At 27.7% G+C, this 15084-nt stretch overlaps 1 protein-coding gene across 2 annotated transcripts in view; it reads left to right on the top strand.

The window, feature by feature from the left end:
• The first annotated feature begins 323 nt into the window (after positions 1-323).
• The window catches only part of LOC107449465 (sulfotransferase ssu-1-like), a 67372-nt gene continuing 52611 nt past the window's right edge, over positions 324-15084 (top strand). For both annotated transcript variants that reach the window (XM_071180649.1, XM_071180648.1), the window contains exon 1: positions 324-578. The gene's annotated coding sequence lies outside the window, so the exon portion shown is untranslated. The remainder of the gene's footprint in view (positions 579-15084) is intronic.

Raw genomic sequence — 15084 nt, 5'->3', positions numbered from 1 at the left:
ACATGCTTGACAAAAAAAATTTATTCTTCAATTTGACTTTTAACTGCTTTAGTCATATGAAAAATAAAAAATATTGAATTTTGTCATTTTAAGTGTTTTATGTTATGAAATAAAATAACATTTTAATACAGAATATTCCAAAGCAGGAAAGAAATTATACAGTTGTTTGTCAGTCATAGAAAATTCAAACATGTGTTATACACAATGTCGTAATATTTTCAACATTCTAAAGAGACAGCTGTTTATCTGGCTCCTGTAATTAGAATGTGACAGCATTTCGAAATTACTAGACTATTATAATTTATACTCAATCCACTAAAACACTATTACTAGTTTTGTTTTTGTTTGTTTTTTTTTTAAGTTATTGGAATTAATCGTATTCAAAGCGTGAATAGTTCATTGCAATATTTAGATAACTTTAAATTTTTATTTGCACAAACTAGAAAACAAAAAATAAAATTAATATTAAAGGATCCAAACCTTGGATCGTTCTAAGCAAAGTATGGGGACTATATTCCCCAGATTATGGCTTCCACCCTATATTCTTAGGGTCAGAAATCCGAATACATCGAAAAAAGGTATGTTTATTCAGTAAAATTCAGTACGCTTTTGTGTCTGATTTTGTAACTTGAAATATCAGCTGCACTAATTAATTAGCATACTTGAGGTTCCACCCTTGAACCATTAAGATAGTTTCAAAACGTGAAAATCCAATCATTAATTCAAAAGTTATTCAGAGTGGTAAGTTTGTGTTTTTGCGCACTTTACATACAGAACACTGATTATTTTATCATAAATCTTTTGTTTAAGATAATAGCCTACAATTCGATGAATTAAAATATTATAATGCTCGTTTCATTTAAATAGATAATGACATAATGACAATGACAATAAATATCAATATAGTTCAGAATTAGCTAAATTAAGGAAAAAAATTATTTTAAAAAAATTTAACGATACATTTGACTGTAACTTCAAAATCACACAACCTAAACATTTTTACCTTAAAATTTTACCGAACAAACATCTGATAAACCGTAATTTTTGCAGTGATATTTATTGCAAAAGCACTGAATAACTGCAGTTAAATAATTATTACTATAAAATATGCAGTATAGAATTTTATGGCAATAATGAATTTTACGGTAAAATTGATTTTACTGATAACGCATCCAGTATATCGGAACTTGTTACCGTAATTTGATCTGGAATTTTTTACAGTATAGTTACTCGTATTATCAAAAATTCATTAACGTAATTATTATTCATTTGAAAGTCTTTGAGAATTGTGTTAATTATTGTGTTGGTTAGTCACTTTGAAAATTAAATTTTTACATGAAACTATTAATAATAGCATTCTGTGTCTTCTTAAAAATACTGAAATAAATAAATAAAATTACACGTCTAATACTGCTAGTTTTGAGATGGTGTTAGAGTTTCAGCTAATTTATTTTCGTGCATTTTAAAATTAAAAAAAAAAAGACTAAAGTGTGTGCTTGATAGCTACTTTCTGAAACTAGGTCCGGAAGTTCATTACAAACTTGCCTTTTCATTTTTATATTTTGTTCAAAGTTACATCATTAAATGTAATGTGTATAGACATTTTAAATTGGTATGCGCTCGAAATGTTAAACTTTAAACTTAGTCAATTTTTCTAAATCTCCATTCTTTTCATTAAAAAGAAGAAAAATATTTCTTTTCGCATAAACAGTTTTTGGGATATTTTAATTACCCTGTCATTGTTGATAATCTTTCTACTTCGTTAAAAATCCTTCCTTTTCAAAATATTATATACACGTTTAAGACTTTATTTTAATAGCCAATTCCTTAATTTACTGTACAAATATAAGGAAAATTAAATATTATTGGTTAGAATAAATGAGTATATAACTATGTCATTATATCACTAATTAAAAGATAACAGTTTTGTTATGTATAATACATTGAAAAAAAAGTATAGTCAAAACCATTAGTCGAACGTAGCAAAACTACTGTAGTCGCTACTTTTTTTGTAGTTTACAATGAAGCGTGTAGTGCGATGCAAAAAACAATAGTTTGTAGCGATTTCTGGCAACTACTTTTAAAGTTTAGTAAGGAAACAAAATTCGAACTCCAAAAAATTTTCGTTTGATGATCCAGAACAGCAAGTTTTATTTTTCATTTTGGTTGGCAGCAGTTATTTCTTTCGTGTTAAGTTATTTCGCTCATTATCATTTGAAATCTTGTAAACAAAGGAATCATTGGAAATCGAACCATTAAGATTGTGTCCTGGAACATGAAGATCCGATCATTAGATATATAGTTATTTAGGGTGTCCCGTTTCTTACTTTTTTTTTCTTTTTTCTTTTTTGCTCACTATATTTCTTGAAGGATATACAAAAAATGAATCTCTTAAATTCCAAATATTTGATAATTTCTTATCATTTCTTAGATTAGATATTCACTTTCAAGAAGAGTTAAATTAATAAATTCGTAAAAAGTGTATTAGAATAACAATCTATCTCATATAAAGATGAATTAACATTTCTTAATAACTTATTATGCTTAACAGAGACAATTTTTTATTCAAAACCAATTTGAACATTGGTATGAATTATGCTCTGCAATTAAGTATGCATGTCTTCTAAAAGTTGTGAAGTCGTAACTATATTTCGAAAGTAGTTTGTAGTGTCCACATTTAAAAACAAGTAGTTGTAATTGAAGTTAACTACAATTGTAATAAAATAGTTGTAGATAAATACGAAGAAAATGTAGTTTTTCCGACCACTGGTAAAAACTACCAGAAAAAAAATCGTAAAATTTACCCATACAGTAGGGTAATTTCAACAGAATTTTTTCTCTGTGCATAACTAAAAATATTGAACGTAGCTACAATGCACAAATATTTAAATAAAAGTAATCTCTCATCTACCAGAATATGACAAAATGTACCGTGTTTCGGGCTACATGGGAACACAAAACAGCTCGTTAAATTTTACCGAAGCCCCTTGGCAATAATTTTGACAAAGTTAATAGAAAAATGTAGTTTTATAATATGTGATAAAATTTGGTAAATGGAGTAAAATTTGGTAATTTATCATAATACTCCTATAGAGCATGACCTAAAAACCATTTATTCAGTTGAATTTAGTTCTTAGTTTTGTATTTTTTGCTAAATGTGTGGCAATAGGATCTACAATTTTGAAAACTAGAATCTCCAATAAACCGTTGCCATATGAACGAAAATTTACCAAGTAAATAGTTTTAATACCGTATATTTTGGTTTTATTAATCAGAATTCTGTTGTTGTTTTTTCACTAGAAATGTCATTATCATACAGTGCGGCAATTTTAACAGAACATTTTCTCTGTGTAAAATTAAAAATATCGAATGTCGCTATAATGCACAAATATTTAATTCAAAGTAATCTCTCATATACCAGAAAATGGTAAAATTTACCGTGTTTCTGGCTCTGTCGAAATACCAAAAAGCTCCGTAAATTTAATTGAAGCGCCTTCGAAATTAACTACAAAATGTGGTTCTGTATAATGTGATGAAATTTGGTAAATGTGGTAATTTTATCATGATGCCTTGGAGAATGGCATAAAAACCATTTATTCATTTATGAGATGGAGCTTGGTAAATCTAGTAAAATTTGGTAATTAGTTTTAAAAAATGAATCTAATTTGATTCATTAGTAAATTAGAAGATTATTGACCTTATAACTTTATACGTACAATGGTATTATAATCTTAAATAGAAAATTCAATATTTTAAGCTTAGATAATCTTAACAAATATCTCTATACATTCCTTTCTTCCGTTTACTAAAAATATGTTAATTATTCTTTAAAACCCATTATATTTTTTGTGTATATATGCAACTCGTATGTAAAAAAAAAATGTTGACAGGGCTGTAAGACTTAAAATCAATCATACTTTTATTTTTAATGTTCTGGATAATAAATTTTTCCAGTGTCAAAATGACGAGAGAAAAACACGGACAAAAGTAATTATCAGGCTTTTAAGTAAAACTATTTATTAGGCGATAATGAAAAAATTTAAATGCTCTTTTAGTATATGTCACCTACTAATAGTTTTTTAAAGAGGGTGGTATTTTTTAAGGAACAAAACATATTTTTCATTCTAAAGCTAAAAAGGTTTTCAATATGTCAATTATTTCTTCTATAAACTAAGCAGTGCAAATTAAAAAACATAGGAACTGTTTAATCTTTAAAAAATCATAGTCAAAATAGAGAAATATGAATTTAAAAAATAATATTATTGTTATTATAAAAATGTTAATGATATAAATTTAAAAAATATCAGTTTTTTAGCTCTTTAATCCTCATATTTTTTAATATCCAAAATATTAAATAAAATGCACAAAATGTTTTGCTTCATGACATAATTTATCTAAATTATCCAATATTAGTTTCTAAAATAATTATGTAATCCAATATAAAAACGCAATAATTATCTATTTTGTATCATCACAGGAAAAAAATTGAATTTCTATAATAACTTACTGCAATCATGTGTTGCCATAATCGTAAATTGTAAAGAATCACACACTATAATATTCCATTGTTATTTTCATGGTAGCTGTGTTAACCAATGCAGTATAACATTTCATTGTCTTTTGAAAATAACAATGGTTTTATTCTTCCATAAAACACAAGAAAATAAAAAAATAAAAACATTGTTTTCATAATAACTGAGTTCATGCATTGCATTCAAAACATTCGTTGTTTGCCAATTTTCATAATTTTACTCAGAGTTCTGAACTCAACAGAAAATTTTAAAACACTTCTTAAAAGGCTAATTTTTGTGAAAAAGTGTCATTAAGTTTTAATTAATGAACTAAGGAAAAGTTATAAAATTCTGAGTTTTTTCATAATTTCAAGCACAAAGCATTGTAAAAAAATTTATTCAAAAAGTTAGATGAATTTTTGATGTCATAAACGACATATTAGAATTATTCAAAATGGCAAATATGAGTAATGGAACAAATAATATAAGTATTTTCCAAATTATATGCTGTGTATCTTTTCTTCCTGAATTCCACCGAAAAATGGCAAATATGAGTAATGGAACAAATAATATAAGTATTTTCCGAATTACTATGCTGCGTATCTTTTCTTCCTGAATGCCACCGAAAAATAGCAAATATGAGTAATGGAACAAATAAATAGTAATTTTTGAATTACTATGCTGCGTATCTTTTCTTCCTGAATGCCACCGAAAAATAGCAAATATGAGTAATGGAACAGATAAATAGTAATTTTTGAATTACTGTGCCACATATCTTTTCTTCCTGGATGTCACCGGGAGACTTAGAGATCCGAAAAATAACTATCAATTAAGACTTCCTTATCAGGGGAAAACTACGTACTTGTCGAATTCTACTCAAAACTTTATGGTAATCCACTGTGCTCTGCTTAGCAGCTTGAAATTGAATCGTTTCAAGACTCACGCCATTTTTAGAACTACGACTATCTTGAAAATGGTTTGAGTTTAGTCAAATATTAATTGGATGAGTATAATGCCTATCCTTATTTTCCCAACGTTAGGAAACAAGCGTTTAAGCTCGTGTAAACTGACAGACCTCTTGACCAATTAAAAATAATCTGATTACGTTGGAACGTGCATAAGCTTTATAATAAAATCAAAGACGTTAATTTCTGGAGACAGATCAGTGATTCTCAAGAACTGTGCCGCGGCACTTTTGTGTGCCGCTGAATTCTAAAAATGTACCGCCAAATATTAGAAACGATACAATAAAAATTATAACGCTTTTATAAAATTTAAATTAAAGAAAAGTGTATATATATAAAATATTATATATATATATATACACATTTTACAATTTTTCCATGCTTTAACCGTGTGAACATCTTTGTCGGCGATTGTCTTGTCTCTGACAATTTTAAAATATGTTGAAATAAGTAGGAAATTTAATGATTATTAAAATTATTAATTAACAACGGACGGCAAGCTAAATATTGAGTTTCAAACTTGAATAAAAGCTAATCATTAAAGTAAGCTATGCAATTAAAAGTTATAAAAACAAATTAACAAAGGATAACGAACAAAAAAAAATAAACAATGAATAATCAGCAAAAAAAACTAGTTGACAAGAAATTACAAAAAAGTAACAGTTAATAGCTATGGAAAACAAGCTAACAATTAATAACTAGCAAAAAAATAAATAACTGTTACTAACTAATAAAAAATTTGTCGAAAGAAATAATTAATCCATTAATAAACGTGCTTTTGTAGTACATATTATTTTACTTCACATTCAAAATTACTATCACAAACTATTTAACACAGTGTATTATAGTTAAGTAAACAACTTTTAAACTAATTTTTTTCATTGTGTGCCGTCAAATTTCGAAATCATTAAAAGTGTGCCGCCCCCAAAAAAAGGTTGAGAATCACTGTTCTAGATTCTATAAGTTATGTTCGGATATTTTTTTGACGCGACCACAATCAAAGTAACTTAAGCGAACACTATAAGACTAAAATGTACAGCATAGAAAAAGTTCAAACAGCCCCAGAGTCATGAAGTTTCACATACTGAAAAAAAAAATTTAAAATTTAAAAATGCGAGCAAATGATTGGAAGAGAACTTCTTCATTGCGTAAACCTAAGTTATCCTCCCATAAATTTGCTTTGATAGTTTTAAAATTTCATTTCAGTATTTGAAACTTCATGATGAACTCTAGGTTTGTCTTAACTCACTTTTTCTATACTGTAAATTTTAATTTGCTTATAGTCGTGAAGCAGAATTTGTGATGAAAAATTTCTCCCGTGGTATAGCTCTTAAGTCTGTCATCAACTGAAATTAGACGCCAAACTTAGTTTACCACACAATTTTATCAGTTTACTATTACGTAAACTATTCAGTACGTAAACTATTTTTATTTAACCGTTTGTTAGAAAAAGTGTAGTTAAAATAATCAATATTAGTTCTAAAATTTAAATTTATGTGCGATTGTTAAATTCACAGGTCTGGAATTACATCTAGTCAAATTTTTAATCTGATATTAATGCGTGTATAAACTGAAAATAAATAAACAAAAAATATGTTTTACATTGAAATAAAAATGAAAAAGACAGAATATTAACGTTAAGTTAGAAAATAAGCTCATAAGAGAAGCATACTTCTTCATTGTTGAATTTGCTAATATTTATTTGATTTGAAATACTAATGGAATTTTTCATAAATGAATGTCCTTTTCATAACTTCTTTATTAGATTGTTATTAAAATTGTTTTCCAATTTCTTTTTTCACATATATTTATATTAAATAATTCCATTAAAATAACAGAAATATTAAATAAATAATAGATTATTAATTGGATATAAATTTAATTACAGATTTCGAAAATTATTACTGGATAAAATAATTCCTAACTCACAGAACCCATTGAACTCTTCCACGGAACTCTAGGGTTCCGTGAAACACCATTTGGGAACTACTGCTCTACAGTATTATTTCTCAATCTACTGTTACAATTTCTAAATCCATGCAATACCTCAAGAATAACCTTAATGTTAGCTCAATCCAATTAAAAATATCAATTTTATAAGATAAAACTCCTATAGAAGTTATAAATAGTCTTAGAAATAATGTAACTTTTTACTTTTACTCATTCAATATTTTCCCACCATTCCTTTTTTTTAAAAAAATGATACGTTTCTTTGCATAAAATCTTCTTTTGATGAAGGAAATAAGTTTTGAAAGGAAATTATACATCAAAGTATTTCTAAAGATAGAATTTTTTTAGATAAGAAGATTACTAAAATTGGTTTTAAACTTGCAAGAAACAAAAAGTTTTCAAAAAGAAAATGAAATGTAATAAAATTATAAGCATGATTAAAGATTAGAGAGACTTGTGCATATCAAGTTTTTCCTTTTTAGAAATATTGAAAGAGAGTTTTTTAATGTATTTTTTTAATGAAATGTGACAAGGAATTAAACAAAATCTATTTTTAGAAAGTATTGAAAAGTTTTTATACATTAAGTTTTAGCTTTTCCTATTTTTTTCAGATTTAGAAAAACAACGTAACAGTCATAACGAAAAGCATTGTACCAAAAATATTAATCCTGTTTTCTCGTTAGTTAAGGATTTCGAAAACTTAACTTATTTAAACACTATACAAAAAATACTATATCATATTTATTTATATTAGTTTCCATTTAAATTTTAGTACGATTTTCTCAATTGTTTATGTCATAACTTTCGGAAATTTAAAAAAAAAAAAAAAGTTTTAAGAATTTCAGGGCAGGTGTTCTTGTATTATATTGAACACTGTTAAAAATTTCTTTAAAAAAATGGTTAGATAATAGCTTATTTAATCATTATTTTACAATATTCTACCAAAACATAGCAACCGTAAAAAAGATGGTATTATTAACTAGGAGAAAAATTGTTAATTGATTGTTTTCACCAAATACGGTTATACAACCAGAATTTTATCCAAGCTAACTAGGTCCAATTATAGGAAGTCACTTAGTTTCGTGCAGCTGGGTAGTTACTGCAGACAAGAGAGCTAATCTGTTAATATCATAATCGATTGGACGGGAGTTCGAATCCCAACGTTGACTCCACTTCCCTTCCTTCGACGATTGAAGAGTGTCCAGTGTCCTGTTCTTCCAAATTGATAAACCTGGACTCATTCACGCATAGATGGCAGCACCACAGAGTCATTTAACACAAAAATCTAGTAATTCTTAATTGCCACGATAGATGGCACCACCAGGAAAAGTAATTATGCCACTTACCATGGTTCCTTTCGCAAAACACAACTCTAACACACCTTAGCTCCTATGTTCATTACCTAACGAAAAGCCTAGCAGAACGCAGCTCCTATGTCAAGTTAAATTTCATTCTTGCGATTTTTTTAACCATGCCAGTTGTTAATGTTTTCCAAACCGTAAATGTAAGAGACATTCCTAACTATGAAATTAACATTTAAATGGGTGAATAGACTGCTGCAGCATGTTTTAATGAAATTTTAGAATTAAAATTTTTACAGTTTGTCGCATTCTGAAGCGAGTGTTGAATCCAACGCTTTGAAAAGTAGCTGCTTTAAAGAAATAATAGTTGATTTTGCTCTGAATTAAAATTATATTTCAAAACCATTTTGCTCGTTTTGACATCGATCCTATTGGGCTTTCGCAGTTTTCGAAAATTTCATCAAAGCGATATTATTTTTTAATTTATGAGCAAGTGAGACTGCTTTTTATTCCTCCGTAATTTATTTTTAAAAGTCTCTGCTAGCCCCATAGATTCTCTATGGAATTAATGTCCAGAGAATTCCCTAGCCACTCTCAAACAAAAATGTTGCTTTCTATAAAGTATTTCTTAACTTTTTTTCTGAACAATGGCAAGTAGCTAAGTCTTGTTAAAAATATTTTTGTTTGGTCTGAAAATTTTAGTATTACTCTGACTTTCTTCTTTCTGTCATTATTTTTTATATTGTCCACAGCTACTACAGCAAAAATGAATGATCCTACGTCTTAAAATATTAAAAAATTTTGACTTAAAACGAAAAATGTATCTAAGCTTTGTCAGAAAATCAAATTATTTACCTCTGTTGAAATTAAACACTCGCTACTGTACATCCACCGATTACATTTTACAAAAGTCTTTTCAAAAGTGTCTGTATGCATGGAGAAAAACATTCTGGAGCAATAACTCTGATGTAATGTAATAATATTTCTGTTAAAAAAGCATAATTTTGGTAATAAAAAAAATTTACAGCGTATCAACTATTCATTTGATAATTTTTCCCTTCATATGTTAACTGTTCTCTGGAAATTCTGATTTTCGAAATTAAGTTCTTAATACCCTTAATACTACACAGTTAGTAAAAAATATTCAAAACTGAAAAGTAAATTTAACCCAATAAATGGATTGTATGCCATGCTAAGATATCAAGATAAAATTACCAAATTTTACCTCATTTACCAAATTTTATCGCATATTACAAAACCATATTTTTCTTCTAAATTTACCAAAGTCCTTACCGAAGCGCTTTGTTAAAAATTACCGAGCATTTTAGTCTTACCATAAAGCCAGAAGCACAATAAATTTTACCATATTCTGATAGTTTTGGCCTTACTTTTTTCTCAGATTGTCAGTTCATTTGAATATTTTCAGAAGTATTTGATTTTAACGAATTGAGTGTTCTTAGAAACTCTGTTTAACATATTTTGTATTAAGCTCTACCGATATTTTTTTTATCTTCGATCTCTAAAGCCTCACACTATCTCAATATAACAATAATTGAAAAATTCAATTCTTTTCATTAATCGAAAAACTCTAAATACATCGTGAATAATTTAATTTTTCAGTTAGCGTTTTTCGATTACTCAATTCCCAGTAATTGGGTAAATGACAACTATAAACGTGCTTATTTCTCCAAAACATCATTAAAGCTGCAAGGACATATAATCTAATAAAGAAAATGAAAGGAATTAATTCATTTCTTTAATTAACTCTCACTGTGTTTTCCGTCTATGACACTGTAATAAACTAATAGACGGCTTGAATTTCGCACGTTAATTGTCGCCAAACATTCTTATGGCAAAATTGTGAGATTCTGTTTTTTAGATGTCATTTATGGCTTTTAAAGTGTTTAAGTAATAATTAAATTTCTACTCACGGTTCTGAAGTAATCAAATTTGTTCATTGCAAGTGCTGCATCAATTAACTTAATTGAATTACCTCCTTGTTTTGCGTCAAATTAGTGCAATGTTGTAATAATTATTTTGAAAAGAAGATTGAGATTAAAGAAAAATGATTATTCAGAAAAATTATCTGCATTTTTAGAGTAATATTCGTTTGGGTTTTATTTAATCACAGAATAAAATGCACAGGCATTTTTTTTGTAATCAGTATTTATTTCTCTACATATCATATAAAGATAATTCTTGTCTTATCTTTAGTTGAATTCTCATTGGATAGAAAAATCACATGATATGAACATTAATAAATAGAGAATAATACTAATTAATAATGGAATAATATATATTTGGCTGTCATCAGCATAAAATGAATATATGTTCTAATGATATTTAGCATTTAATAATTTATTTATCCCTAATTTAACGGTGTTTACCAGCAATATTACTTTTTAATCCCTTCATAATATGTATCATTCTCTTTTTATTAAGAAGTGCTGATTAACTAATATTACTATAAGTACTGTTCAAACTGAAAAAGTGTTAAGTCTTTAATACTTTTATAACGTAATTGTGTTTTATTGTATTAATATGAATTAACGTTTTTAGTTACTGAACAGTAAATGAGTTAGATTTAGTTTTATATTTTATTTTATGTAAATCAACGTTCAGTCAACATAGGCAAATAATAATACAAACATATAGAAACATTTAAAATTCAAATAATTGTACAATAAAACTAAACTAAAACACAAAATAACTTATCTAAAATATACAAAATAACTAAGTCAAATATGCCGGCCAGGTGGCAGAGCGGTTAGAGTGCCTGATTGCGAAAGCAATGGCCGAGGGTTCGAATCCCGCTCTGGGCATGGATGTTTCTCTCTATGTGTTGTCCTCTATTGTGCGTGATGTGTGAATGTGGCCCACCCTATGAACGGGTATCTGTCACTGAGTGGCGTGGTGCTAGCCTACGTGACTTAGGTTCACGAGTGCCAACTGGTTAACGATTGGGTCAGCATTCATATTTATATTAAAATCCCCGTCAAGCCAGTTTTTATGCGTTAATAATAAAAAGAATATAAAAACACTTTAAATTATTAAATTATCATTAAAAATGCCTGCTAGTGAAAATAAAAAGAGAAACAGCAGCGGTCGCCATAGCAACGCATGCAATGACGACGCGTACGCATTGTTTACTATTACTCTTGAGCACAGTTGAAAAGTGCGTGGACGCCATCAAATCCAAACCAAGACCTATTTTACCAAAGGGTTACCCTAAATAACTGTTATTATTTAAAATTCTGAAGCGTTTTTAAGCATACAATTTTCTCACAATTGGGTACTTTCACTTCAAGAAGATCTCAAATGTCCACACATGTGACCTATGGCGTCAACGTTGGCTGATAGCTATAAGCAAAATGACGTGTTAAAGTTAAGCTAAGTTTCGCCACATAAGTAAGAAATTAATTAACGTGAAGGTTAATTAAATACAGCCCAGTGTCGAACACAGAATTTGTAAAAAAATAATTATATCTCGTCTGCGTCTTTTACTTCATTTAGATTTATTATTGGTTTTTTATTGTAACCTTGATATATTTCTGTTTTGAGTACCTGGCAATTTCGATGTATAATTAGTTTGTTTATGTTCTACATGGATTCGTGTTTGTCTTTATGTTGAGTTAGAAATATATAGTAAGAGATTTGAAATCTTCATGAAAGAATATATAATATGTCACTTAAGAGAATTGATACTTGACAGACGTGGCATGCTTGAAATAGAATGGAAAGAGGAGTTGCTAGCGCAATACAAATGCCATGCTTCAACAACCAATCAGGATCGAGAAATCCACACTATGTCACTTGCAGGTATCCCATTGCAAAATCATCTGTTGGGCGAAAAACATATAACGATTTTTAATAGTAATCAAGTTTGAGGATGGAGTTGTTATGGTAATTGAGTAAAACTATAAGGTTTAAATCTTATCCCAACAAAATTGGAAACTAATGCTATGTAACCAAATATGTATGACTGAATAAAACATTTTGGTAAAATCCCTGAATGGGCCACGGCGGTTTTTTGAAATATCGCCCCAAGTTGGCGATTATTACTGGCATCAACGTTGCTTTTTGAGCATTCAAAAAAAAATATTTAAATAATTACAAATTTATTAAAATATTTTTTGATACAATAAAAAATAATTTATCTTATAAAATAGCTTTCTTTACGGAATAATAAATTAAATAACGGTTAAAAAATGAAATAATAACGATGATTTTAAAAGCAAGAGATCAGAAGCGTAAATGAAGGGAAAATAAACCCTTTTACCTCTTTTCTAACGAAATCCAACTTTCTCGTAGGTATACATATCAAATAGCCAATCAGGTATAAGAAATTTGTTGGTGTGATCGGACGTTCAAAATAATCTCCCCGAAATAACTTCCGGAAACCTAGTTTGGCGAGATTTCAAAAACTTACTTGGCGAGATTTTTAAAAATCGCCATGGGCTAGGCTATGGCTTGGATCCACCCAACATTTTTGAATATTTTAATTGAAGGTATAAAAATCCGTTTATCTTTAAGAAATGAAAATTATTGCGAAGCAATTGTGGTGGTTCGGTGTACGAAGCAAGCAGGAAGTAGGGCCTCTAGTTGAAAAATAATAATAATTAATACAAATCAGTACTCACTTTGTTTGAAAATACTTAATACTTATTGACATCAAACTCAAAAACGTATTTTCTTAAAATAAAGATGTAAGTTGGATTTTTGACCATCAAAATACGAGTGAATTAAAAATTTGTTCGCATACAGTTATTACATTTGTCCGTCCAGGTATAATTCCTTGCAAAATATTGATTTTTAATAATAATTTTTAAATAATTACGTTTTTTTATTTTTTTTATTTCATAATGTTAAAAAGAATTGAATTGAAAAATATTCAAATCTTTCACTGAACTGTGTCAAATTATAAGACAAAATATAAAAATTTTTCAAAATCAATTTAAGAGTTCTTAGTAATAAAAATTTAAAAATCAGATTTCATTTTAAAGTTTTGCAGCACAGAAACTGTTTAACTTTGTATTTTGCTATTTAAACATGCAAAGCTGTAATGATGTAAAAATTCGCATATCTAAAAGACATTTCAAAGATCAAATAAAATACGATTTAAATAAAATACCAAAAAAAATATTTATGCATATTTCAAAATTTTACTGGAATGAATTTTTATAACATTATTAAACAATGATAGTTTGTTAATTAATTTAATTCTATATTTGTTATCATTCTAATTTAACATTTCGACAATAAGTAAAAATTAATTAAGTTTGATACACTTACTCTTTCAAATAGCATTGCATATTCATAGTTAAATTTAAATGCTAATTAAATTTGAATATTAGTTTAATTAAATTTGAGTAAAAACATTCAAATAGAATTACTTAATGATAATTAAAATTGATATTAGATTTCAAAAACCAAATGTAAAAATATAACTAATCAGAAACAATAAATATTTCAATTATTTCATATCGGAAACAGTGTGCCGCAAAAGTTAAGGCAAATGTTTCTATAAATTCTGAAGAATTCATTTTTTTTCACTAATTTTACCGAATGTGTAATAAAGATAGAAACAAGAGAAAGAAAGATGAAGAAGGAAAGAAAAAGATGTAACCTATAGATGTAACCACAAAAGAAAGAAAAAGATGTAACCCATAGAAGACCTAAAATGGTAGGAAAAGGTAATCCATGGTAGAATTTCTTTTTCTTCATGGTAGAAAAAGGTAACACAAAAAAAAGAAAACATTACCTAATAAATTAAAGCAGAAAGAAAGAAATTTTCACATTTTTACCAGTTTCAGCTGACATAAGAGTTAGGGCACAAATAACGAAAGTTATTCCGAGAAAATAAAATACGAAATTATATTAATTGATTTAATAGACCTTTTTTTAATCATTTGGAACACTCAGTTTACCATTGAAAGGACATGATTTTGCATGTTTTCTAAAACGATATTCAACCAATTATTCATCATTCCGTTTTAATGAATTATTTTGGTTGCAGGCTTGGTCGCTTCGGCTTCTTATTAGGTTTATATGTTACCAATATTGTTGCAATAGGTTATACAAATTTCTTATGTTATTCTTCAAGTGTGAACTACTTTGACCTTGGAAATGAGATTAAAATTTAAAAATAATCACAAGGATTCATTCAATAGGTAACGCTGATTTCTTAGGTTATTCTTCATGCGTGAACTACTTTGACCTTGAAAATGAGATTAAAATTTAAAAGTAACCACAAGGACTCATTCAATAGGTCATGCCGATTTCTTAGGTTATTCTCCACGCGTGAACTACTTTGACCTTGGAAATGAGATTAATATATATATATATATATATATATAT

Source organism: Parasteatoda tepidariorum, chromosome 5 (genome assembly GCF_043381705.1).
Source record: "Parasteatoda tepidariorum isolate YZ-2023 chromosome 5, CAS_Ptep_4.0, whole genome shotgun sequence".
In the NCBI taxonomy this organism is placed as follows: Eukaryota; Metazoa; Arthropoda; class Arachnida; order Araneae; family Theridiidae; genus Parasteatoda; species Parasteatoda tepidariorum.
The sequence above is the reverse complement of the archived record's forward strand: the minus strand, read 5'-3'. Positions and strand labels throughout refer to the sequence as shown.